This window comes from Sorex araneus, chromosome 1 (genome assembly GCF_027595985.1).
Source record: "Sorex araneus isolate mSorAra2 chromosome 1, mSorAra2.pri, whole genome shotgun sequence".
NCBI classification, from domain to species: Eukaryota; Metazoa; Chordata; class Mammalia; order Eulipotyphla; family Soricidae; genus Sorex; species Sorex araneus.
The window spans coordinates 407,461,557-407,488,839 of NC_073302.1; the positions used below are offsets into that span (position 1 = coordinate 407,461,557).

The following is a 27,283-nucleotide window of genomic DNA, read 5'->3' on the forward strand; positions in this document are numbered from 1 at the left end:
GAGGAAGAAACGGCTAGGTTTTCTTACCTCTTTACCAACACAAGATACCACTGATCTTAATTTTTCCCATTTCAATGACAAAAGAACTTTTGGATTTTGCCATAGCATGGACTGTAAACCAAAACATAGACAGCAGTTTTCTAGACGGCCATTACATTGGTTTTGATAGGCCTCCAAATCGGTGCTCAGGAATTCCAGGTGTCCCACCAGTGAGTCGCCACCAACCAGGCCATCAGTTTAAGTTTAATACAGGACCGGTGGATGTGATACTGCTCGTACTCTGCAGTGTTGGGGATACCCAGGTCACCTGATGGTGCTGAAGGCCTCCAGGATTGCCCCCAGCAATGCTCAAAGGATTATCTGGTGCTGAGAACTGAAGCCAGGTTGGATGCTTGCAAGGTTTGCACCCTAACTACTATAGTACCTCCAAGCCCCATATGTATTTTTTTAAACAATATGCTAAATTTCATCTATACTGTCATTTTGCTCAGATTTTCAGATTCCATGAGAGTTTTGCTTACAACTCCTTTTGCTAAGTCTTACAGCCTTCAATAGATCACTCAAAACTAACCTCCTCCAAAAAGTCTTTCTTGATTAATTTCCTGATCTCACCCTATTATTATTACTACTATCGATCATTATTATAACTTTATGATTTACAAAGCTGTTCATGATAGTTGTTTCAGGCATACAATGTTCCAAAACCTATCCCAACACTGGTGTGACCTTCCCTCTACCAATGTCCCCTGTTTCCCTCACACTTCCCAAGTCTGCCCTCTTAGCAGGGACATAAAAATTTTACTTCATATTGTTTGCTACAACAGAATAGCAAATGGGGCTGGAGTGATAGTATAGCAGGTAGGGTGCCTGCCTTGAATGCAGTCAACCTGGGCTCAATCCCCAGCATCCCATATGGTCCCCTGAATACTAACAGGAGTAATTCCTGAGTGCAGAGCCAGGAGTAACCCCTGAGCATCACTGGGCATGGCCCAGAAAACAAACAAAATGGCAAATGAAATTATCAGAAAACAGATCCATACGAGTCAACTGGTGATACCTGATTGGTTATAATAACTTAGCAAACCTAAGTCAGAAAACGAGAGGATTTACGGAGCAAGCTGGTGCTGGTTGAACCTTCTGTGTTATGGCTTTGCTCAGTGAGCCTGGTAGGCTTCTGTGAAACTTTCTCATCCTATTTGTTCTACTTCTTTGGGACTGTAGTACCATGAAACTCAGCTGAGGTGTCGTGCAGAGATGATTCAGGAGCTATGAAGCTGGACGCGGTTAAACAACTGTGCAGGTCAGGAGTGTCCTCTGACAAACAGAGCTGGAGGAGAGGGGCATCTTGCACCTCCATTCTGTACAGGCTCAGAGGTCAATCTACCTGGATTTTGGTGGCTCGGCTGTTTGGTAGCTAGTTCTTATATTTTTTACACTTTTATTTTTTCTACGCCCTGATTTCTAAGCATTTATGCAATTACTTCAGAAGGCTTTAAAATCTCTCTTTGTATGTCCCAATGGTCCTCCAAATCCCTCTGCACCTCTACTGCCTCTTGCTGCCTGCACTCTGCTGCTACCCTACACCCTACTGCTAGCAGCTGGTTCAGTCTTCCTGGAGTGACAGTTCTAGGTAGGCATGCGTCAGGAGCACTGCAGTAGGCCCTACAACAGTGCTGGTGCCCAGGACACTTGACTGGTACTATGGAAGGTCTGGCTTTCTGTTCCACCTCTAGGCTCCATGAAGCACTTTGCAGTGGGGCAGGAAGTCTGAGTCCGTCCTCCCCACCACTCCCCCACACACAGGCTAGCCAGAGCAGGTGCATAAACAACTAGAAGACAGAAATGTAAAGTCCCGTGGGGTCACCAGAACCAATGAGAGAAAGGACACAAAAAAGGAGCTGAAAAATAAACTCCTTGCTTTTCCTCCCTTTACACTTTTGTGAGATGGAGTGCTTCAAAAGACATTTCTGCGGGCTGGAGCGATAGCACAGCCGGTAGGGCGTTTGCCTTGCACGTGGCTGACCTGGGTTCGATTCCCAGCATGCCATATAGTCCTCTGAGCACCATCAAGAGTAATTCCTGAGTGCAGAGCCAGGAGTAACCCCTGTGCAATGCCAGGTGTGATCCAAAACGCAAATAAATAAAGCAAACAAACAAAAGACATTTCTGCAAGACAACCTAAGTCAGGGGACCATTCCTGTACTTCCGGAGGAGCCACAACATCCTGCTAACACATTCTCTTGTATTTGTCTTGCTTCCCCTATTTGCTCACTATTGCTGACCTGGATTTGTACCTCTGGATATGTAAAGCCATTGCATGTCTAGCTGTTTTCTAGAGAATCCAGCTTAAGACAAGTCTACTAATTTACACAAATGCTGCATAAAATATTAGACTTGCCTTGGAAAGAGGTATGAAAGATGTTCAGTATAGAAGAAACATTCCTGTCCACAAATCCTTATCACCTAACAGAGGAGGCAAGACAGCTGCATGTGGAACAATAAGCACAGGATGGACATCACAGGTGATCAGTTGTGCAGAAGTCTCTAAAATGGGAACTACTGTCCTCATACTCTGAGGAGGAAAAGAACAACAGAGAACAGGAGAGCTGTCAGGTCTGATCTCACCAAGAGCCCAGGGCTGGGGAAAGACTGTGGAAGGGAACCAGAGAGCAGGTCTTGGATGGAGCACCAGGTTAGGGAAGTGCACCACTGCTGCAACTGGCCCACGAGAAAGGGTGTTGAGCCCTGAGTGACTGTCTCCCCTGGGGCCCAGAGCAGCAGAGGCAGGTGAAGGGTGAAAAGCCTCCCCAAGTCCTCCTATCCCTGTAGAACAGACAGTCTCTACATCCTTCCTCATGGGGTGAAGTAAGAATATGGCAGCTTTCCCCTGCCTTCCCCAGGCCTATATCATCAGCAGGAAGAGTGAAAGTTCCTGGACCGGAGTGGTTTGGCCTCTCTTTGAATCTGCCCACAGAAATGGGGTACCATTCCTACAGGCAGGCTGGGGCTGGGAGGTTCTGGTGGGAATGTGCGCAGAAGAGAGAGTACTAGAAGCTTTTCAATGACTGTGCATCTAACAATTTCTTCAGTTAGCTTCAGCTGCAGTAAAACTGGCTCCATCTATCTGGGTTATTTTTAAATCATATTTCTCAATTAGTGCAATCTTGGGTATGTAGGAGAAGATAGGAATAATTACTTAATGACGTTTAGGGACTCAAAAAGGGACTTAGACCTGATGCGATGAGAAGCATAATAAAAGAGTTAATAAATGCCTCTTAATTAAGTGGTTATCCCACATCCTAATTTCAGCCCATAAAAAGGAGATGAGAGGGTTTGTGGCTTCCCTATGGTTTCCCTTATGTGGTTTCCCTTATCCGCGAGTGTTTTCACAGTGGCCTGCTCTGGCTGCATTTCTGCCCTGATGCAGCCTTTTCCTCTGGGAGACACTGCAAGCTTTTCAGACGCACTCCTTCTGTTGTCTCCACCCCAGAAGAATGACATTTTCATGATATAATGGTGTCCATATCTCACATGAGTCTGTCCCTCTATTCCAGCATGATCAAGATATCTATCTTCATATAGCAAGGATACACATAACAAGAGATGTGAAAATTGTATCTGCAGCACATATAACTGCTAAAGCAATTCCAGGGGTAAGGCAGACAGAAAGACAATGCATTCTTTCATAGTACCATATTGTCTATTTTAATCAGTGTTTTTCAGATGTTCTGAGACATTCCTGTAAAATTGACAAGGCTGACAAAGCCTTAGGGTACAAAAGGAGAAAAGATTAAACCATAAGCTTGAGGTTTAAGGTAAAGACACCCTCTTTGCCGTCATTTTTCTGATCAGAAAGATGTTTCTTTGGCAGCAGGTCACACATTCTGACCAGAAGGCATTCACTTAGGAATTTTTTTTCCTTTCATTCTACATTTAATTGCTTACCTCTTTGGGAAAAAAACAAGTATAATGGGGAGAAAGTCTCTTTTAACGAGACAAATGAATACCCTAAGGAAAATCTGGGGGGTTTATCATATGCTTTTCAAGATATGAATTTCATGTCTGTGGCGTTGATGAGCTCAGACAGCCTCCAACAAAGCCAAATGAAGGCACTGAAGGAGAGCACACTTGAAGGATGTGTCCCACACCACCGAGCAGTTCGTCACAGATCCTGTTACTTCATAGTGCCACTCTGAAGTGGCACATAAGGGAGGTTTCTCTCAGCCCTTAACTGGCTCTGCTATCACACAGAACTTTCAAGCTACCTTAGAAAAGGTTGTGCTTTATGACAGTTTTGGCCCCATGCTGTTAGTTTCTCTGCTCAATTAACTGACAACATTAAAAACACATTCTCCAGAGAAGATTCCTCTATGGGAAGATGATTTTTTCAGGAGTTGTTACTGTTAGCATTGGGCATTTCTTTCGGTTTCCCATCTTCTCTCAAATAGTAATTAACTTAAAGGCCTCTCAACCCTGCTTTTGCCAACAACATGCTTGCTGCAATGTAAATAACACTGAGGCTGCTCAGGATACTGTAAAGCTAGCAGTCAACATCAGCCCATAATTACTGCAGAGAAATAAAGCAAGATCTTGCTTTCTTTCTGCTAAGAAAATATTTTAGAAATTCCATTGGTAGTTATGTCAAGACTAGTCTTCACATGCAGTCCTCAATCCCCAAATCCAATATCTTCTTTCCCTTCTCTTCCCCTCCTTTCCCTTTTCTTAGAAAATTATAGAGGCAACACTCCTAAATGTACCTGGTTAAATACCACTAACTGACAGTCACTTATTACTCATTTTCTGATATTACAATATGCCTGAACCAAATTGTTTTTGAGTTTCCAACAGTACGTGGTGAGTGGTAGTTCTCAATGTCTAACTCCATTACCTAGTCCTGAAAAAGATCTCACTAAATCTAATCCCAAGGAATCTATGTTAATTTTAGAAAGAAACAAAAGCCTTGACTTCTGGTAGCTATATCAACAAAAGACACAGAGTGACTCACAGAACAAAAAAGAACCACCCGGTGACCAAGAAAGGTGCAGTTGCCACTTTCTTGAAAGCTATACTAACCCTCTACTGCAAATCTAGGGGATTTTATAATTCGTATTTCTTATCTAGAGATTCTCCCACCAAACAAACTATTTCTGGGCTTCCACAAGGAAAAAGGTACCAAAATGTATTTTGAAAAATTCACACAGAATGCATGCAAACAATCTTCTCGAGGACGCCAAAGATGATTTCAGGACATACATTTTAGAGCATGATAAAATATAGGAACAGATATTGTGAGCCCATCCTGAAAGGGGTCACCATGAAGTTCTGAGCTAAAGAGGCTGCACCAGTCTAACCAAACTGTTAGAAGGGAAATTCTCATCTAGTACATATCTAGAACCCCTGCTGGCCCTGTGCAAACAGTTATCAAGCACCTAAGCATGTAGAATGAAAACATCCTTGCCTTTTTAACTGTGGGGTGCTCCAAATAAATGCTCAGAGGACCCAGACTCACCTTTGTCTGAAAGATCAGTGCCTGAGTCCAACATTGGTAGTGGCAACACTGGTTACAACCAAAGTGCTGGGCATACAGTGCCCAGGATGAAACTGAGGGTCTAGAGCATGCAAGGCATGTGCATCAGTCATCCATCCTCATTTTAAAATTATCATCAAAGTAACACTTAACCTCATTGATCAAAAACTTTTTTTTTACTACCATTTCAACATTCAAACACATGCAATGGTTTTTCTTTCTAGCTGATTTTTCAGTATGAGACATCAGGCTTTTGATTGTGACACAAATACTTTTCTGCATTTCAGTAGCAAACAAAATTCATTAAAAAAATCTTGCACTCAATTTTAAAAATCACTTTGAAAGTTTTTCAGAAATAATTCTTCCCTATTTGTAGCCTGTAAAAATAGAGCCCAGCCCTTCTGAAAAAGAGAGACCCTAAAAAATATATATACATACATTATCACAAAATAATCAAAGTGTACACACTTATCAGTGCTTATCATTTGAATTTTTCTTTCTTCCATCTCTGATTCAGTGGTTGAATTTTTTCTTAAAAGAACTGCCACTGGGGCCAGAGAGATGGTAGAGCTGACAGAGTTCCTACCTTACATGTGGTTAACCCAGGTTCCATCCCCAACACCTGTAGGATCCCATAAGCACCACCACTAGTGATCCCTGGGAGATGAAATACCAGATGTGGTCTCAAAAGCAAAAAGAAAATAATAATAATAATAAAATAATTGCCATCAACTCATAATTGTTCTTAAAAGATTAACTTAAGTCATTGTGCTCTCACAATATGCTCTTCATTTGGCAGTTAATTTCTCTAGGGAGTAACTCAAACCTTTTCTTTTCAGATATTTCCAATTATTGTTCAGATAATTTCCAATCCTTCTTATCATAATCCTGACCAGTTCACATTCACAATTTTCTGCTGAACTTCTTCCTCTTAACATTTTTATACCTCAGGAAACTAGATGACTGACACTACTTTTCAATCCACCTCGCTATTTGCTTGTTCACCTACTAGTCAGAAATTTTGATGCTCAAAACACAGAAAACAACGAAAACTGCATTATTGGGGCTGGAGCGATAGCACAGCAGGTAGGGCGTTTGCCTTGCACACGGCCAACCTGGGTTCTATTCCTAGCATCCCATATGGTCTCCTGAGCACTGCCAGGAGTAATTCCTGAGGCAATGAACCAGAAGTAACTCCTGTGCAATGCTGGGTGTGACCAAAAGAAAACAAATTTTAAAAAACTGCATTCTCTCCTGTGTTGCTCTTTCCACGTAAACTCACTTAGTATTCAGTTCTTCTTTAACTCTGGAAGGATATTTCTCAAAAACATATTTTTTAACTGAGATTCTTCATTTTACAATCCTGCTAATGATGGTTTTTCATGCACATAATTTGAACACCGCACCCATCACCAGTGTACCATGCCAATGGTCTTGCTGTGTCATATGGGTGTTCTTTTCCAGTTGTTTTTTTTTTTTTTAGATATCTCCATATTGCTTTCCATAGAGGCTGAACTGGATGACATTCCCACTAATGGTGGATGAGGGTTCCTGGTTCCTGTCTTGCCACAACCCTGCCAACAATGGTTATTTCCATACTTTTTAGGGAGGGGGCTCTTTTGGGTCACACCTGGCGATGCTTAGGGGTTACTTGCTTAGGGGTTACTCCTGGCTCTGCACACAGGAATTTCTCCTGGCTTTGCTCAGGGGACCATATGAGATGCTGGGGATCAACTAAAGTCAGCCATGTGCAAGGCAAACACCCTATCACTTCAGCCCTTGTTTCCATACATTTTGGTATGTGCTATTCTCACTGGTGTGAGATAATTTCTCAGTGCTGTTTTGATTTGCATTTCCCTAACTATGTGTGACGATGCGCATTTTTCCATATGCCTGTTGGCCAACCATATGTCTCCTTTGGTAAAGTATCTCTTGCCCCATTTGTGGATGGGGTTGCTGGATTTAGTTGTTTAAAACATATTTTAAATATTATTTCTATAAATAAAGCATGCTTAAGCCAAGGAGAAGTGAGAGCTCGTCAATGTGCTCATTTGAAAAAGCAACCTTTTCTCCCCCAAGAAAGTTATATGTCTTCTTGTGCCATGTCAATACTTAAAATACCTCTGCATAAGACAAAAATACGCCAAACTTAGAATGTCAAAACTAGCAATGTACTTTAAAATGGGCAGGTAAATGATTCAACTTTGTGCTAATGGAATAAATAAAGTTAGATCCTCTTTTGAGAACAAGTTTTGTTATTTGGGTGGGAGTGTCTGGACGACAATGAAGGCCTTTTGAGACACCATGGATAGGAAAAATGAAAAAGTAGGGACCAGTGAACAACGTTTATTTTGCTTCCCATTTTAAGGATGACAGAAGCACCAACTTACTCAGTAATAAGTCAGGAGACCTGACTCAAGTATTTATAGAATGTCCCTTCAAAATTTTCAGGTACTTACACAGGCAAAAGGTATATACCATTAGAACATCTTATAAGACTGAAGAACTTGAGATGGAAAATCACAAATGATCCTAAATTCACTAATTTTATTTTTGACTTCTGCCATTATTTATTTAGTCCACCAATTACTAAAACTATCTTCTCCCAGAGATATTACTGCAGTCTACAGCCATAGCATCCTGAATGTGCCTGATCTCGTCAGAGATATTACTGCAGATAAGCTGGTTTAATTGTTGGTTGGTTTGTTTTGTGATTACTTTTGGGTGACACCTGACTGTGCTCAAGGCTTACTCCTGGATCTGTGCTCCAGGAGTCTTTCCTGGCTGGGCTGGGAAGCCCATATGTGAGACTGAACTCGCATTAGTAGTGTACAAGGCAAGAACCTCATCCACTGTACTTTTCCTCTGATCCAGAGATTCTGTTTTCTGAATATCTTTATTTATTATTTTAAAGCATTAAGTACACAAAATAAAATTATATCTACCATTCCTCTGGTTACATATTTTAATAGTTCTCTCATCAACTATTCCATTGGCTCTTTCTTCTTTTTGCTGAATCTCCCACAGTCCAGAGTAGAACCCAATAAACATTTAAAGAACCTGGATCAGTGTTTCTCAACCATTTTCCAATCCTAGCCTCTTTCTGATCATGTTACCTTCCTTCCTGTGTTCCCCTCCCCTTACCAGTTGCCCCCTCTAGTATTATGCTGTGCACCCCCATTTACTGTATTTTCACCTGCAGCTCCTTGGAATATCCTAGGAGTTCTCAGCAAGGCCAATGAAGAAACACTAGTTTAACTAGCCCAGGTAATCTCCATACCTGTCATCTTCCATTGCTCCCATTCCATGACATGTCTTTGGGATCTCTAAGAAACTATCTTTTCAGAAGTATGGGGGGAGGGGGCGGGTGGGGGCAAAGAGGGAAGGAGAGGAAAATGGAATATAAATGAACATAGGGGGGAAGCAACTATTCATGATAAATATCTCAAGAGAATATTGGTTAAAACCATCTGTTAACAAAGGGTTAATTAAAATCCACAACTGCTTGAAATCAAGAACCTAACTCCATTCCCACACACACACTAAAATAGAATAGACAGAAAAGGAACCCTACACAGGCAGCTAAGAATTCTCTATATCACCACTTTGAGTTTAATATTATGGTAGGTAATAGGGAAATAAGATTCTATGTTGTTCACCTTATATTATATTGAACATATATATATATGTATATAGCAACATAAAAGAATAACAATCTTATATTCTGAGGGGCAAAATAAGTTGAAAACTATTTTTAAGTGTGAGCTAGATATTTGTATGTTCTAGTTTAAGTTGTAAAAATTTATCTTCAACATATCATATAAAAATATTGCCAATGATGCTACACATTATTTACCAATGTTTATGTGTTTCCATACATTTCATAACCACTTTCAAATATTTGTATACTATTATATATAAAAATTTCAATTCCATTTAGAATAGACAAATGTTAATTTTAAGTGGTTAGAAAATATTTTCAAACTTTGTGATAGAATTTTCAAAGTTCTGAAAAATATTATTAATCACAATTTGAAAATTCAAATTTTTAATGAAATGTTTCCATTTCAACTCCACTGAGAATTAAAGAAATATGAGAAAAAAATGGAGTGGAGGAATGAATAGAATGTTGAAGGGAACACCTAGTAGAGAATGTTGGGAGGACCCACTTGGGTTGAAAGCTGCGTGCTGAAAGTAGACTGAAGACTGAACATGATGGCCACTCAATACCTTTATTGCAAACTACAGCATCCAACAGGATAGAAAACAAAAGGGAATGCCCTGCCGCAGAGGCAGGGTGGGGTGGTGGAGGTGGGGGTGGGGGTGGTGGGAGGGATACTGGGAACAATGGTGGAGGAGAATGGGCACTGGTGGAGGGATGTAAATGATCACTGTATGACTGAAATGCAAACATGAAAGCTCATAAGTTTGTAACTGTACCTCACAGTGATTCACTAATAAAAATTAAAAAATAAATAAATAAACTGAAAAAGGAGATATCATGGTGAATAATATTTTTTTTAATTTTTAAAGAGAAATACAGTTTTAGGGCCAAAGAGGTAGTACCATAGGCAGATGCTTATCTGCCATGTCAGCTCCAGGTTCAGTCCCTGGCACCCAGATGGTCTCCCAAACTTGCCAAGAGTGATCCCTGAGCTCAGTGTCAGGAGTAAGCCTTGAGCACTATCAGGTACGGCCCAAACTCCACTTCAAAATGAAGGGGAAAAAATTTTATCACTATCTGTGGTAATGGTAAAATTACCAACTGCAGTGAAATTCATCTACCATTGAAGTTTATCTTTTATGGGTTCTGTATATTAAGTACCAAAAAAAGAATACATTTACAATATTTATAAGAAAAACTAAATCTCTTTAGAGAAAACTAAAGCCTATAAAACTCAGATTTTCTAATTAAATGAGGAATGTAAAAAGCATTTTGGAAATTACATATGACAAGAATCATCATTATTATTCTAATTTTAGTTATAAAATCACTTGAATAAGAAAATCAGCACAAAATTTTATCTGGCCCAATTCTGGTTTTCCTGTTATTGTTTTAATAAAAAAAAAAGTAGGTATTGTTTCCTCCATATTCTAAATAGGGAACTGGAGCCATTCAATCACAGTGCAAGGAAAATCAATGGAGTAATAACCACTGACAGAGCAAGTTATTTTGCTCTTCAATCACCTCGCTTTTTGACCAATCTACACAGCTTATTGGAGAATTCCAGGGTTTTAACTACTACGAGGGTCTTAAGAGCTTACAGAGCCTTCTGACCTACCCTGCAGAGATTAATGACGTATTTAATCACATACTGTCTAAAAGGAGAAAAAAAAAACCTGACAGATAAAATGACGAAACCCCCCTCATAGAAAAGTGGTGATGTGTTTATGACATGCCATACACAGTGAACCAGAAATAAGAACAAGGGGATTCCTACCTCCTCTGCAGCCTTATGCTATTTATAGCAAACACCTCCACCCAGGGCCACTTCATAAGCTATTTGGTGAAAGCAGTGTTTTATTCTGTGCCTGTAGGTACGAAGAATCTCTCACCCTTCTCCTAGACCTATGTTCTCTGATCTGTAACACCAATCACACTGCCTTCAAAACCTGTGCCTTATACAAAATAAATGATGCAAATAGATTATATTTCAACTTAATATTCTAAGCTCAAAATACATTTCACCCTAGCTAACATTTATTTAGTGCTGCATGGCATGTACTTAAATAATTACTGACACGGCATTTTTCATTTCATAAACTGCTCTGAAAGGTGATGCTGTCACTATCCCCTTTTATACACCAAAAACCAATACTCAGTGAACCTCAGTAATTTGCTTAGGTCACCTAAGCTGGAATCAGACCCAAGTCCGTATGCCTCTGGCCCCCAAGCTCTTTTGTGCGTGTAAAATTGCTGAGAAGTAGAATGTGCAGTATAATGCATACCAGCTTTGTTACAGGTATACTCAATTTAAAATACATACATATATACAGTCCTTTGGATAAAAATACATTTTAAGTGTAATGAGATTTCTCACAATGAGAGACATTACTGGTGTCCGCTCGAACAAATTGATGAACAACGGGATGACAGTGACAGTGACAGTGAGATTTCTCTGCCCATAAAATAAAAGGGGGCGATAACACAGAGCTGAGGAGAGAAGTTAATCTACAGTGTCAAAATCTCAGTCCTATTATACACCATGCTGAGCATTGAGAAGATGCTTAATGAACACTCATTCAATACATAATATTTTCTGTATTCAAAATTTTGGTATCTTTTTCTATATATGAAATAGGTAAAACTATAGGAATAAGTAGGAAAGAGGTGGGACTGGAAAGATATCCCAGCCCCCTGAATTTCCAAAAGCTCCGACAGTTTCACCCACATTTCACCATCACTGTCATGTAAGCTCACTGCCCAGTGAAATATTTGGGATTTTCTGGAGTGACATCTCCAAACTCTACAATTATAGAAGCACCCTAGATTGGATGGGATGTCATGTAGAAGCCAGCTAAGCTCGATTAACAAAAACATTAACACAGAAGGCTGAACTCGCAAAAACAGCTTAGTAAAAACTCTCAGGCAAGAACTTAATGTCCTCACGGTGAGATACAATTTTCACAAATTTTCTTTTACTGAAGTATTTTTCTGATAAGTAAATTAGCCATTTAGTGATAACAGTGTCACTGTCACTGTCATCCCATTGCTCATCGATTTGTTCACCAGTAACATCTCTCATTGAGAGACTTATTGTTACTGGTTTTGGCATATCCAATACGCACAAGTAGCCTGCCAGGCTCTGCCGCGTGGGCTGAATACTCTCGGTAGCTTGCCAGGCTCTCCGAGAGGGGCGAAGGAATCCAACCCGGGTCACCCATGTGAAAGCGGAAGCCCAACTGCTGTGCTCGCTCTGGCAGCACATATACTGAAATTGGAACAATACAGAGAAGATTAGTGATAACAAGTAATATAAAATAAAGTATTTGGGGTCTGCTACAGGGGCAGGCCTGAGGGATGGTTGGGGAAATGGCGACAATGGTGGAGGGAAGATCACAGTGGTGGTGGGATTGTTACTGGGATATCAAATGCTGGTGACAAATGCATCATGAACAACTTTGTAAACCATGCTGTTTAAATAAAGTGGGGTGTAGCGAGGGGAGGGGAAGAGGAGGTGAGAGCAAAGAACTCAGCCATCATCAGGGATCTCCTGAGAACTTAAAAACATGACTATTTAGTCTGATGAAGCTCCACAGGAAATCTATGGCAACTCAGCCATTGCATAAAGGTTAACGTTCCAGATGGCAGATTATCTCCCTAAACTCAGCTCTTTGGGGTAGTGATCTTGCTAAAACAAGCTCTGCTTCACTTCATTCCGACTCAGAATTTAATCTTGTTCTCTTAGCACCAAGGACACTGGGAAGCCTGGACAGTGAGGAGGTTGGAGTTCCCTCTCCTTACCTAGCAAGAGAGGAGAGAAATGACTGACTCTTGTTGGCTGGCACTGAAATGTAAGAATCCTCCTTTCTGGAAGTTCTTCTCCAATTCTCCCCTCCCTAAACAGAGGGATGTCTCCTATCCACAGCTGACACCACATCCTTCTCCTTCCTCTCCAAGAGAACTGGCAGCCCCTCACAGACCCCTAGGTAATTGCTCTGATTTTCCTTGCCTGCCTCTGTAAGGGGCTGGAGTGATAGCACAGCAGGTAGGGTGTTTGCCTTGCACGAGGCCGACCCAGGTTCGATTCCTCCGTCCCTCTCAGAAAGCCCGGCAAGATACCGAGAGTATCCTGCCAGCATGGCAGAGCCTGGCAAGCTACCCGTGGTGTATTTGATATTCCAAAAACAGTAACAACAAGTCTCACAATGGAGACATTACTGGTGCCTGCTTGAGCAATGGGTGACAGTGCTACAGTGCCTCTGTAAGACCATCAGCATCTGAAAGAAAGACACATCACCTCTTCACAGTCACAAATCTTAGGCCCTGACTTGGCTCAGTGTTGAGTGACCAGGGTAAGGGCATATCATGTTTCCCACCAGGAATGGAGCATCAAGAAGAGCTGGTGAGAAGGGAGAGCTAAAAATTGCCTGTGAGGCCTGTCCTGTTGTAGCCGCCATGCCATCCAAAGAGAAAGAAGCGCTTTTGGAAAAACTGCCCTGCAATGGCTTCCTAGAAACCCTGGAGACAAGGAAGTCAACCCAAAGTACAGCTGGCATCTCAAACTGACAATTATCGAGTTTCTACTAATCACTTGAATAAAGAGATGTGTAGCCTGTCAGACAAGAAAATAGAGAGATGTGGAAACAGAAAGAGGCCCTTTTCATAGTATGTCAAAACACATCATTTTCAAACTTCATAGCTTTTACCAGTGGGATTTTACACCATTATTCTGAATTTTTTTTATATTGAATGTAGGGTGGGCTTATCTACAGCGAGTGTGCGACAGTTCTAAAACAATCACTTCAGGGCAACTGAATGTGATTTATTCTAACATGAAACTATGGCAGGGTGGGGAGACATGAGGTAAATTGGTTCTTCCTTTAAGTCCTTTATCTTTTAAACCTCTTATTTGAACACTATTTTTTGAACAGCATATGACTACAAATGTACATCAGGGCTCTTTTTTTTTATTTTGTTTTGCCAGAGGCTTTCTCAGTCGGGGCTCCACTTAATTCTGTAAGAATCAAATTCTACCAAAACTGATTTGCATGATTAACTTCTCAATTCTCTCAAGGCAAGTATACAGCTAGTACATAGATGATAATTTAATTCATTACATTCAATGAAAGCTTCAGACATCAGAGTTTGGCAAAGTTCATGAACCTCCTGCCCAGATTCTATTTAAAACATTGTAAGGATGTGTGTATGAACAATTTCCTGGGGTGAGAGGTATACCAGCTTTCATTAGATTCTGAAAAAGATGATAACCCAAAAGGTTAAGAATCTTTAAATGAGAACATAAAACATAGAACATAGGAAAAATATAATTTATAGTATAGAACAGAGATACCAAACCTACTTTTCAGGGGGAAAAATCACTCAGCAACATCCCAATCCCCTTGAAAAATCTACCCCCTTTCAGAGAACAACCAAAAACTACACCATAGGCTACTATAGTCCCTGAATTAATTATTATAGTCCCAGCATTCCCCACCCCCACCTCTCGCCCACCAGTAGTGCTTTGGGAAAGAATACATAGACAAACTCTGAGAAATAAAATATTTCATGACAAAGTTTTATTTCCCAAATGTTTATCTAATTGATCTTTGAAAATTCACTTCTGGTTAGTTTCTCTGAGTACATACAGGAACAAGACCCCTATACAATTCTAAAACCTGAACATTTCCTCCTACAACTCTGTGAGGTGGGACTTGGGACTCTAACACAAAAGAGTGTCATAGGTGTGATATTTTCAATCAGTAGGTTTTATTTGCTGTGGTTTGGCTTTGGAGTTGAGATGTAGCACTGTAGCACTGTCATCCCATTGTTCACCGATTTGCTCGAGCGGGCACCAGTAACGTTTCCATTGTGAGACTTGTTGTTACTGTTTTTGGCATATTGAATACACCATTGGTAGCTTGCCAGGCTTAGCCGTGCGAGCGGGATACTCTCAATAGCTTGCCGGGGCTCTCCAAGAGGAACGGAGGAATCAAACCCGGGTCAGCTGCATGCAAGTCAAACACCCTACCTGCTGTGCTATCACTCCAGTCCAGAGTTGAGATGTATAGTACTTTATTATCCTCATATTTCATTAAGTGATCCTCAAAATACATTACAGCAACATTGCTGCCTTGAGTAACTGCCTCAGACTTCACAGTTCTTAGATATGCTTAAGGTTTACATGGTTCCCCTATAATCAGATCCAATGTAGTTATATAATAAAATACAACACAGTAGCCACCCAAGTACACACCAGGTCACATCAGTGTGTGTGACTTCACTGACCATAATGGCAAACCGTGTGTCATTCTCCTTACTCTGACAGGGTAAATACACTGTTGGCAATGTGCACTGTCTGGGCACATGAGAAGCAGAAATGTGTATAATAGCTAAGACCACAGAGGGAGATGCAATTACTACAGAAAGCCTCAACATCCCTGTGGGATTGTGGAAAGCAAAACTGAGTTCTCAGTTTCCCTGCTTTCCCTCACTCTCTTTAAGGATGGAGACGGGGAGGGGGAGAGGTGCTCAAGTGCTGTTTTATTTATGATGGAGACAATTTTGAAGTGCCTATGGCCCAAGGATGCATTATACTTAAAAGTTGATTCAAGGGCTATGCAAGCAAAATGCCATCCTAGGTCTCCCTGAATTCAAACCTTAAAGAAGGTATGGTGTAAGTCTCCAAGGATACCAGAAACAGGGCTTATGGCATGTGTCTAGCAAACAAAGATGGGTATCTCTGTCATCAGAATTAGACATTACTCAGAATGTCATGGCATTTCCAATTTCATTTCCACTAATAAGCTAGAGCCACATAAAACCTATTTAATATTCTCTTCTGTATATCTATGTACCTGTCTCCCCAAGACCTCCCTAGAGGCATCTGCAGACGAGAGAACCCATCTTAATAATTGTTGTGTCCCTAGATACGAGGCTTAAATAAACCATGCACTTCATATTTTCTCACCTTTCATTTAATTGTACAAGTATTCAATGACATGGTGTCCATTATTTGACTCTGACCAGAAGTCAGCACTAGTTGTCCTTCTCCAAGCAGAAGCTCTTTAAGGGTAGGGGTGAAAGCCCTCAGCCTGCCATGCAAGAATTCCCATAAAAGAGCAGCAACACCAACTCTGCTGATCAGAGGCAGCCCTGACTTCTCTTCTCTGCCAGAAAATTTCGACTTCCTGTCATTTCCTATGAAAAAGGCACACAAGCTCATCTGACTAAGCACTCAAAACATAATCACTGTCATAACCCAAAATAAATATTTTCTGTTTTGAAAATATCTATAACACCTGATTTTACTTCAAAGCTCACGAACATTTATGGTGCACAGACCATGTGCAAAATACTCAGGGATATTCAAATGCTCGTAGCTTCTGTTCACAGGTGGCAGTTTAGTATTTCTCAAACAATACATTCATCATTTCAATTATTTCATCAAAATCTATTTTTGTTCCCCCACTCTTCAGTGCTATACTAACTAAAGAAATTGGTTTACAATTTGGTCAAATTTGTTCCTCTAATATACTCTTCTATGGTCGTAGCACAAAAGTCTCCATTACTCCATTGCTTAAAACTGTTCTAGCTCTACTGAAACTAGGAGTCTGAACTATTTCACAAACTTCACTTTCTGAAATCCCCACTCTCCAGCCTTCTCATTTCAAAGCTGAGTGCCGCTCAAAGCCCATCTCCAATTATCTTCCAAGAAGGCTTTTCCAACTACTGTCATCTCCAGGGATTACTCCCTTCCCTAAAGACCTACGACATTGTATAGTTCTAGCCTATACCCTTCCACTTAATTAATGGACAATACAGGCACAAATAATTGATTTAGATGCTTCCTTTTCTCTACTTGACCAGACAAGTTCCGGTTTGTTTTGGGGGCATACCCAGTAGTGCTCAGTGAGTACTCCTGGTTCTGTACTCAGAAATCATTCTTAGTGGTGCTTGGGGACCATACAGGATACCAGGGATCAAACCTGTGTTGGCCACATGCAAGGCAAGCACCCTACTGGCTATATTATGGTTCCATCCTGCCTTCTTAGTTTGTTCTTTTAATGAACACTAAGTTCACAAGTTCATGGCTTTAGTTTGCGTTCTCATCTACAGAATAAAGCTAATATCAGTTTACTTCACAGCTTAAAATGGTTTTAAAGATCAAATGTGACCAATTGAGTATAATGAGAACTAAATGCCTATGGAAATAAATTGCAAATGATGTAATTTTACTAACATGCCTGGCATGTATTAGGCATTTAACAAGTATTGTTTAATTTAATTATTGCTTGGCCCAAGATTTCAATTCTAATCAATTATCTTGAGGCATGGACTAATTACGTTCTTCAGTAAAATTTTACATTGGAGAAAAATCTTTATGAGAACTATTTACTTTAAATAACACCAATTTTACCCTTGAGATAAAAAAAGAGAAATGTTTATTTATCATTATTATCATGTTTGCCTTACTCAAAATATCTTAATTCTACCATTTTCTGGGTATAAGTACTTCCTGAAAAGAGACCAGGATCTTAGAATCCTTTATTCTAAGCAAGAAAAGACTACCAACACAAAAGCTTGCCAACTCTTTGTCCAGCAAGTAATTGCTGGCAATCAAACTGATTATTTAAAAAAGAAACAAACCTCAGAAATACTGCTTAGCATAGTTATACCTGCTCTTATTCTAGATTTACTGATCATTACTATTTTACCACACGCTTCACTTTGAGTGATTAATCATCAATCAAATTTTAAGATTCCCCTGTGGTCTCACAACCTATAAATTAGGAAAATGAAATGTCCCCTTTACCACTGAGTTAAAAGCCATGACCTTCTTAAGTGTGCCTAATAAATAGGGGACATGGGTCACTGATGACAAATGGGCTTTGTGATGGATGGCTATCACCAAAGAAAAGACAACATAATGCAAAAGAAAAAGCATTCTAAAAGTTTACAGAAACAAAAGTAAAGGATACAAAAGCTTTAGTTACCTTGTGACATTAGCAATAGAGCCACACTATGATATCTATGAAAAAACCATTCACTGTTTTTATTCACGTATTTGAGAAAAAGAAAAGTTAACTTTAAATAAGTTTTAGCTGAAGAAGTCAGTATTATAAATAGTAACTGATTAAATAGCCTGCATCAATTTTCCATAAGTACACTAACAAATGTTTATAAGAAACTCACACAGTTTACCTTCTTTGTTTTCCTCCTGACACGTACTTTAATGTCCTAATGGGAGGGAAAAGCATGTAGACCGTCCTGTTGCCTAAAGGGTGGAGAACCAGGGTTTTATGTTCATGTGACCTTTTGGCTTATGAAAAGACTACACGTTCTTGCCAACAAACTCACAAAGGCTGCAAATGAAAAGAAGCTGACGTTCTTGGACAAAAGAAAAGAGAGAAAGAGAAATGGAAAATGAAACAGAACCAAGTAATGTGATCATTACACGCTATGACAGGTTCCACATAAAGGGGTCACCTTCTATGAGTAAATGTGCATTACACCAAACATAATAACTTCTATAGAAAAACTGACATTAGGGGCTGGAACAATAGCACAGCTGGTAGGGTGTTTGCCTTGCATGCAGCCGACCCGGGTTCTATTCCCAGCATCCCATATGGTCCCCTGAGCACTGCCAGAAGTGATTCCTGAGTGCAAAGCCAGGAGCATCACCAGGTGTGACCCAAAAAGAAAAAAAAATTGACATTAATATAATTTTATGTTGTGTTTAAAAGGCATGTTAAAATAGCTGAGCATTTCTTTTTTCAGACGTCAAAATTATTCATACATAAACATGTATCTCACTGCAATCATACCTGGTGTTTCAGGTTCTTTTCGGTTAGCAGAAAATAAAATACTTCTTGACAGGATGGAAGAATCAGTGCAATTCCAATTTTCTGTTACAGTATTTCTTGATCCCCAGTGAGAAAGTAAACTATGGGTTACGGTGCATGCCTTGCATGTGGATGACCCAGGACCACAAGTTCCCTGACACCACCAATCGACCAAGAATCTCTGGAAGTGGCCCCTCAAGACCCTGAGCACCGCTGGAAGGGCCTCCCAAATTTCTAAATTTTAGTATGCCATTTTATCTAAACTTTTATCTTCTTTTTTTGAAACAGAATTCAAAGAAGTATTAAGCAGATCGATTCTCTAAACTCAAGGAAACTAGGGGGCTCCATGCAAACTTAATTTCACTCACAGGGCCTAGGGAAATAAGCGCTATCTTACAAGAGTTAAATTGCCAACATTTCATGTTTTTAATTTTAAATTGAAAAAACAAAACCAGAGAGTTCATGTGGGAGGTACCTCTCTGACCAGATGATTCTTTTTCAAATACATACACCCACACACACAAGGGAGTCCTGAGCTCATGTCTAGTTTTCTTCACTGATAGCCTTTTATGACTCACAACTAAAGATGGCTCAAGACAAAAAAATACTAGCTGTCCAAGATGGTGCGTATTTGCCTCAGAAGAAGCCGTCACATTTTATCACATAAATTCCTTTTTGGCAACCACTTTTCCCTTTTATTCAGTCAACAAAAATGTAAGAAGTGGGAGATGGACTAAATGAGAAAATTATGCGGGACTTACAAGGTGCTAAGTACAATGGGCAGATGAATAAACTAGCCCAGAAGGGTAGCTCAGGGGATTATAGCACCTGACTTGCAAGCATATGGTGACAAGTTCAAACACCCCCTGTTCTGCCAGCACTGCGGGTGATCCTGACAGCTCCGTTCTTTAAGCCTGACAGCTCTGCTGTCTGTCTTCCCTAGTGCGACAACCAGATGTATATAAGCACCACAAAACTGGTTGACCGCCCCCCCAGAGCACTGAATCAGAAAGAAGAGATATGAGCACTTTGGCCAGGGACCATTGTGAAGTCTGCAGAGGCAGGACCACCCTCACACCCTGCATGCACTCAAATCAGCTGTGTGCTTCAGTTATCTGTGGTCCAGAGAACATAGGTGCAACACCGCAACAAAAGGAATGAAAGCCTCAATGAAGCAACCACAAGCGAGCGTGCTACACTGGAACCTGAGGTGTGACCCTCAGTGAGCACTATAGTCAAGATCACATGCAACCATTGGTCACTGCAACATCATGAATAACAAAGAGTAAGGGGAGAGGAGGGAGGGAAAAACAAATGTGTGTGCTTATTATAATAAACTTTTTTTTATAAATGAAACACGAATCAAGTACTTGAAGTTAAGGGCATCAGAATAAGGGGCAGACTAACAGTACAGTGAGGCGGGAATTTACCTTGCACCTGGCCGACCCAGGTTCGATCCCCAGCATCCCATATGATCCCCTGAGCACTGCCAAGAGTGATACTTGAGTGCAGAGTCAGGAGTAAGTGCTGAGCACTGCAATGAGGTTCAATACAACTAAGTGCTGAGGTTTACAGGTATGAACCCCATCCCCCCTTTTCATCCCCCTCCCCAAAACAGATAATGGGTAGAGAGTGGTAACTAAATTTGAGTTGCAACCAAAAGGTAGGTTAGGCTCTTTAAAGGGGGATTTGAACAAAGACGTTAAAGAGCTTTGGAAAGTGAATTAAGATGAGCACGTAGACTCCAAGAAATCAGGTTCCAGTTATGGAGCTCGAGCAGGCACTAGTAACATCTCCACTGTGAGACTTGTTACTGTTTTTTGGCAAATCAAATATGCCACGGGTAGCTTGCCAGGCTCTGCCATTTAAGCGGGATATTCTCAGTAACTTGCCAGGCTCCCTGAGAGGGATGGAGGAATAGAACCTGGGTCGGCCGCGTGCAAAGCAAATGCTCTATGGAGCAGTCAGTAGAAATACCTAATGCAAGAGCAATGCCTAGAAATTTTTGTTTCCCCCATGAGAGGAGGGGCTGCAATGAACAAAGTAACCTAAAAGTAGGCAGGCACTGAGGACATTTTTATTCACTGTTGCTTTCCCTGGTCTTGACCAGTCTAGAGAAAATGAGGTCTTTATGAATGTCTATTAAGTATTCTTAAACATTATCCCCATCGCTTTATCAACTATCTGCAGTATTTGTAATCTCAGACAGTTAGCCTCACATCTCTCTATGAGTATAACTGTCACCAATTTCTCCATTGGAGTTTCAGTGCCATCCCGACTCGAGATCCCCCCACCTTCTTTCTATCCTGACTTGCCCTTCCATAACCACCATCATTTTCACAAGTCTAGGAGTTGGTTTTTTTTCTTGCAAGGTTGTTTGCTTTAATAATTCATATTCTGCATATGATTAAACCACATGGTAGATAATTATCTGATACTTTCTTAATTATTTTACTTAGCATAACCAACTAAAGTGCTTTTCATTCTTTTTCCCAAAAGGCATGGTTTTCTCTTTTTACCAGTTCAATAGTATTCTGTTGCATTCATATGCCACCATTTTTTAAGAATCTCATCATATGCTTTGGGTTGGTTAGGATGAGTCCATGTTTAGACTATGGCAAAGTAATGCTCTTCGAATATGGGGTACAAATATTCTTCTAATTTATGTTTTTATATTATTCAGTTATAGTCTAGGAGTGGTACTACTGGATTATATGAAATTCCCATTTATTGATCTATTTATTTTTTGTCATTTTGGGTAGCATCTGGCAATGCTCAGGAATTACTTCTGGCGGTGCTCAGAGGGCCATAAGGGATGTTGGGGATCAAACCTGGATCGGCTGCGTGTAAAGCAAACACTCTCTCCTGTACTGTCGCTCTGGTCCCCCATTTTTTCAGCCCCCCATTTTTATTTTTTAATAAAGTCTACTAATTTGGGAAGCATATCTAAAGCATTACTCAGGCCACTTCTTGTAATACTCAGGCAACTGGGTCAGATGGTTCAAATGTAGGACCTGAAGATACGGAACTATGTGGCTTGAGGAGCTTGAGGGGAAGAGGACTCCCAGTGGTGTCTGGGGAACCATACAGTTGCAAGGTTGAAAATCAGACAGTTGCACAGGCAAAACATGCATCCCTGACCACTAAGCTATCTTCCTGTCCCTGCTGGATTAATCTTCACAATAATATTTCTGTCTTTGAACCTGCTGGTCAAACTACCCTGAATGCTCTCATCCCTTTACAGCCAAGAAGACTTCTGATTTTCTAAGAACAGATCAAAAATCACTTTCTCTGTAAGGAATTCAAGAACTTCCCTAGGAAGAGTTAGTTGAGCAACTTCTATTCTCTAAATGCATTCTCTAACTGCTGGAACTCTAAACTCCTAACACCCAACCATGCTGCATGGCCAGAATGTGCTTGTTGATCCCTCTCTCCACTGAGAATCCCCCAGGTCGAATCCATGGATCATCTGGAGTTTTCCTAGCATATGCACGAGATAACAGGTGCCTGGCATATATACAGACTTAATTATTAGATAAGAAGCAGCACTAATATTTGCCACTGGTTTTCACTTTTACTCAAGACACTCTGACCTATTATCTCATTTTATCTCAATAATAATCCTGAGAAGACAAGGCAGTATTGTTTCTGTCAATAAGGAAAATGTTCAACTTGCCCAAGGTCATGTTATTCATAGCAGACTGAACTCCAGCCAAAGCCTTCTGACTCTTAGCCCAGTGCTCTTTCCAACAGCTTGTGCTACTTCCACTGCCACAGGGTCTGACTGAGCTGCCAACAAAAGCAGCCCTTTTGTTACATACATATTGTGTTGGGGAAATTCAGACCTTGCGTGACACTGTGGTAAAGGCAGTAGCAACCACTAAACAATTGACTGCTGTCTTTGGTTTGGATCATGACTCATAGTTCCTGTCAAAATAACAGCGTCCAAGAGCAGCATTAAATTTACAGGATCAAAAAATGCATGATCAAATTTGCGGAAGGTAATATTGCCAAATACCAATTTTGAAGTGACCACTGGGGTCATGTCATTATCATCATCATCATCATCATCATCATCATCATCATCATCATCATCATCATCATCATCCCATTGATCATCGAATTTCTTGAGCGGTCTCAGTAACGTCTCCATTCGTCCTAGCCCTGAGATTTTAGAAGCCTCTCTCTACTTGTCCTTCCAATAATGCCGCACTGGAGGCTCTTTCAGGGTCAGGAGAATGAGACCCAGCTTGTTACTGGTTTTGGCATATTAATACACCATGGGGACCTTGTGAGGCTCTCCCATGTACGCCAACTTAATAGGCAGAAGCAAAGTGTACATGGTTTCTAGATCCAATACCAAATGATTTCCCACACCATGAAGCAAATCTTAGACACCAGGGTGTCTGAGGATTCAATTCACTATCTAAGAGATAAAATAAAATTCCACAAGCAAAGGGTTCAGTCTGCCAAGACTGTCCTCCACTACTGATGCCAGACAGAAGCCATAGTTACCTGTGCATTGGATCAATCACTTACAGACTTGAAGTTCCTCCTCTCCCCTCCTCAGACTGTTTACCTGTGCTCCTAACAGTCATATAGCTCAAGGGTTCTCAGAATATTTTCATCAGTTTTGAGTAATCTGTCAGGATGACTCACAGAACTCAGGAAAGTTTGCTTATTAGATCACTAATATATCACAAAGGATAAAATGCAGAAACACTGGAAAAGCCGCATAGGCCAAGGCCTATGCAGAAGAAAGGCACAGATTCCCATACCCTCTAAGACACAACATTCTCCCCAACCCCCAAGCTCTTTAAGCTCCTCCTTCTCAGTGTTTTGTAGGGCTTCATGAATCAATAATCACTGATTAAATCACAGGCCACTGGCAACTGAATTCAACAGCCAGCTCTTCTCTTACCCCAGAGGTCAGAGGGTAGGATTAGAAATTCTGACCTTCTATTCACGTTGGTGTTCTCCTGGCCACGAGCCCCATCCTTAGGTGTTGTCCAAAAGCTTCCTTAATCAATTGGAGAAAACTTTATTACTACAATTTAGATAATTCAAAATGGGAACCAAGAACTATAGATGATCTAAATCAAGTACATAAGAGAAATATGTACTTGACATTCATCTGAACGTCCAAAATGTACATAGATGAAGATATCACACAACAGTAACTCAATTACAAAGAGCTGAATTGCTTAACACTAATCCTAACACTTTCTCTCCCAAACTGACAGGTTTGGAAAAGACCTGAGGTTACCTACTGGCTGCAAGTTTCAGCACAAAGTTAGAAGGGAAGGAAGGAGACAGGTAAGAGGAAGTGAAGAAGGTGGTTTGGGATTCTAACCAAAAGCCTCTGATGTCAGTCAATAGATTTGTTTTATAGGTGTTATTCCATAACATTTACTGTCCCAATGAGTAATCTTTGTCTCATGGATACTAATGAGCTTTTCTACATTCTAACAAAAATTATTATAAACACACTCTCACTATAAAATTAGCAATTGCACTCCTTGATACCCACCAGAGCTGAAAACTTATAACTCACAAATTTAAACACATATTTATAGAAACTGCATATTGTCAAAACCTGGGGCAAGAGGAACAAGATGTCTTTCCCTAGGTAAATGGATAATTACATGAGGTACATCTAAACAATGAAGTGTGATTCAACACTAAACTGAAATGAGCTGTCAAGCTTTAAAAATAACGGAGAAATGGTACATGCATATTTGTAACTGTAAGAAGTTAATCTGAAAAGGTTATATACTGTATCATTCCAACTCTATGACATTCTGGGAAAGGCACAACTAGAGGCAATAAAAAGATCAGCAGTTGCCTGGGGCAAAGGAATGGTGAATAGACAAGAGCACAGAGAATTTTTAGGAAAATGAAAATGCTCTTTATGGTGTTATAATGATACATATACATCAAGTAAAATACACTTTCTAAGTCATAGACTGTGCAATACCAAAAGTGAACCCTAAGGTAAACAATAAGCTTTGGGTGATTATGATACATCATTGTAGGTTCATATTTGGTTTAAAGAAACAAAAATGTTGGGCTGGGCCAAAGAGAAAGGTAGAAGGTAAGACAGAAGTTAAGGCATTTGCACTGCATACAGCAGACTTTAGTTTGACATATGGTCCCCTGAGCACCACCAGAAATGACCTTCAAGCATAGAGCAAGAAATAGATCCTAAGCACTACCTGGTATGGTCCAAACCCAGAAAGGGGCCATTCTGTGCTCACATCAGCAGCACATAGACTAACATTGGACTAATACAGAGAAGATTGGCAGGGCCCCTGTGCAAATTTGTGAAACTTTCCAAATTTTTTTTAAAGGTAGTATTCTGGTGAACTATGTGAATGATAAAGAAGGCTATGCACAAAACTTTCTCAGAAACGTGTTCCTGGCTGAAACCTCCCAAGCAATCAGGGCCAGCTACCACCCAGACAAAGTCCCAGCAGCTGTTTCCATCCCCCATGCCTCTGGCGGGACACCCATCACCTTGGGACTGAGCACCACAGAGAACCTAATCTGCCAGTGGGGGTGGGATTGGCGTTTGAATATTGAGTGCCTGTAACAAATCATCACGGACAACTTTGTAAACCAGGGTGCTTACAATGTGGGAGGGTGGGGAATATATAACTAAAGAAGACTATGAACACGCAGGGGAAGGAGGTAAGTGAGAAATCCTTATAGTTCCCTCCCAATTTTATTGTAGACCTAAGATAGGTCTGGATTTTTTCTTTTTCTCTTTTTGATTTTTGTGTTTATTTGAGTATACCCAGTCATGCTCAGGGCTTACTCTGGCTCTGCACTCAAGGGTCACTTCTGGCAGGACACAGGGAGCTAAATGGGGTTCCAGGACTGAATTTGGATGAGCCATGTGCAAAGTAATCGCCCTAGCCACTGTATTATCTCTCCAGGCCTAAAGTGTTTGTCTTTCAAAGAAAGAACAGAAATGAAGACAAGGTTAATGACATTGATACCCAATTTTTAATAATGCATTTAACTTACTATTCCACCAAATCTTCAAATAACTTTAGAATCCTTTAGTTATGCCAAATGCTTCTTCTTGTTCAAATAACTAATATAACAAAACTATCACTTTCCACCAAACAGTAAGTATAAAAACAATAAAATCTTTTTATTGCTAACTACCTAACATTAGGTAGGTGGTTACATAAATGTAGGGATTAATAAAGTTATCAAAATGATGATGAATGAATCTGTATAAATATGTTAACACAGTTCAAGCATTCAGTGTACACAATGAAGAGAAAATAAAAGTGTTCTCTCAGACCACAACAGTGGTCATTACAAAATTTAATACTTTAATAGAGAAACCATAAATACTCTGCATTTACCTGTTCAAATCTTATTTCTGAGTGGAAAAAATGTTTCTAACCATAATTCTACTCAGAATGATAAAACACATACTTTAGTGTTTTTCCCTCTTGGATTAACAAACAAAAGGACAAATCAGGGATTGTCACTGGAATTGATTTTTTTTTTTATTTTCAAGGCCTGGGGGTGACCTTCTAGGAAGGAATTTAACACCAATTATTCTTCAATTATGTTTGTTAAAAAAATTCATTCCATTAAACACCTTAAGTGATAGTGAAAAATAAATAAATGCCCATAATCTGTTCATTATGGGTTTTAAATCCAGAGGTTAAATAACAAAAATTATAATTATAAACATCTGTAGGGGACAGAAAGATAGTACAGGGGTAAGGTGCTTGCTTTCATGTGGTCAACTCCAGTTCAATCTTCAGCATGGCATATGGTCTCCCAAGCATAGCCAGGAGTGATTCTTGAACAGAGAGCTAGGAGCAAGCCCAAAGCGCTGCCAAGAGTGGACCATACACACACATACACACACACACACACACACACACACACACACACACACACGGGCTTAGCCACATTGCTTAGGGTCATAGCACCAACCCTGATGACAAGACTATCACTTTCTGTATAGTCTTGTTCTCTGGATTATATTCTTCCATTCACAATAGTGTCCAGGGTCCAAAAAATAATCCAGAGATTAAAACACATCCCAGGGATGGGTGTTTGATCATTGTGTGATTGTAACCCGAAAATGAAAGCTTGTAACTATCTCATAGTGATTCAAAAAAATTAAAATAAATAAATAAATAAACACATCCCAAAGCTGAGCAATAGTACAGCAGGTAGGGCATTTGCCTTGCATGGGCTGATCCAGGTTCAATTCCC

At 40.3% G+C, this 27,283-nt stretch overlaps 1 protein-coding gene and 1 pseudogene across 31 annotated transcripts in view; one reads left to right on the plus strand and one right to left on the minus strand.

Annotated features, from left to right (window-relative positions):
* NRCAM (neuronal cell adhesion molecule) overlaps nucleotides 1-27,283 on the minus strand; it is a 314,513-nt gene that overhangs the window by 263,087 nt on the left and 24,143 nt on the right. The window lies entirely within an intron of this gene.
* On the plus strand, nucleotides 25,283-25,376 carry LOC129401424 (U6 spliceosomal RNA; annotated as a pseudogene).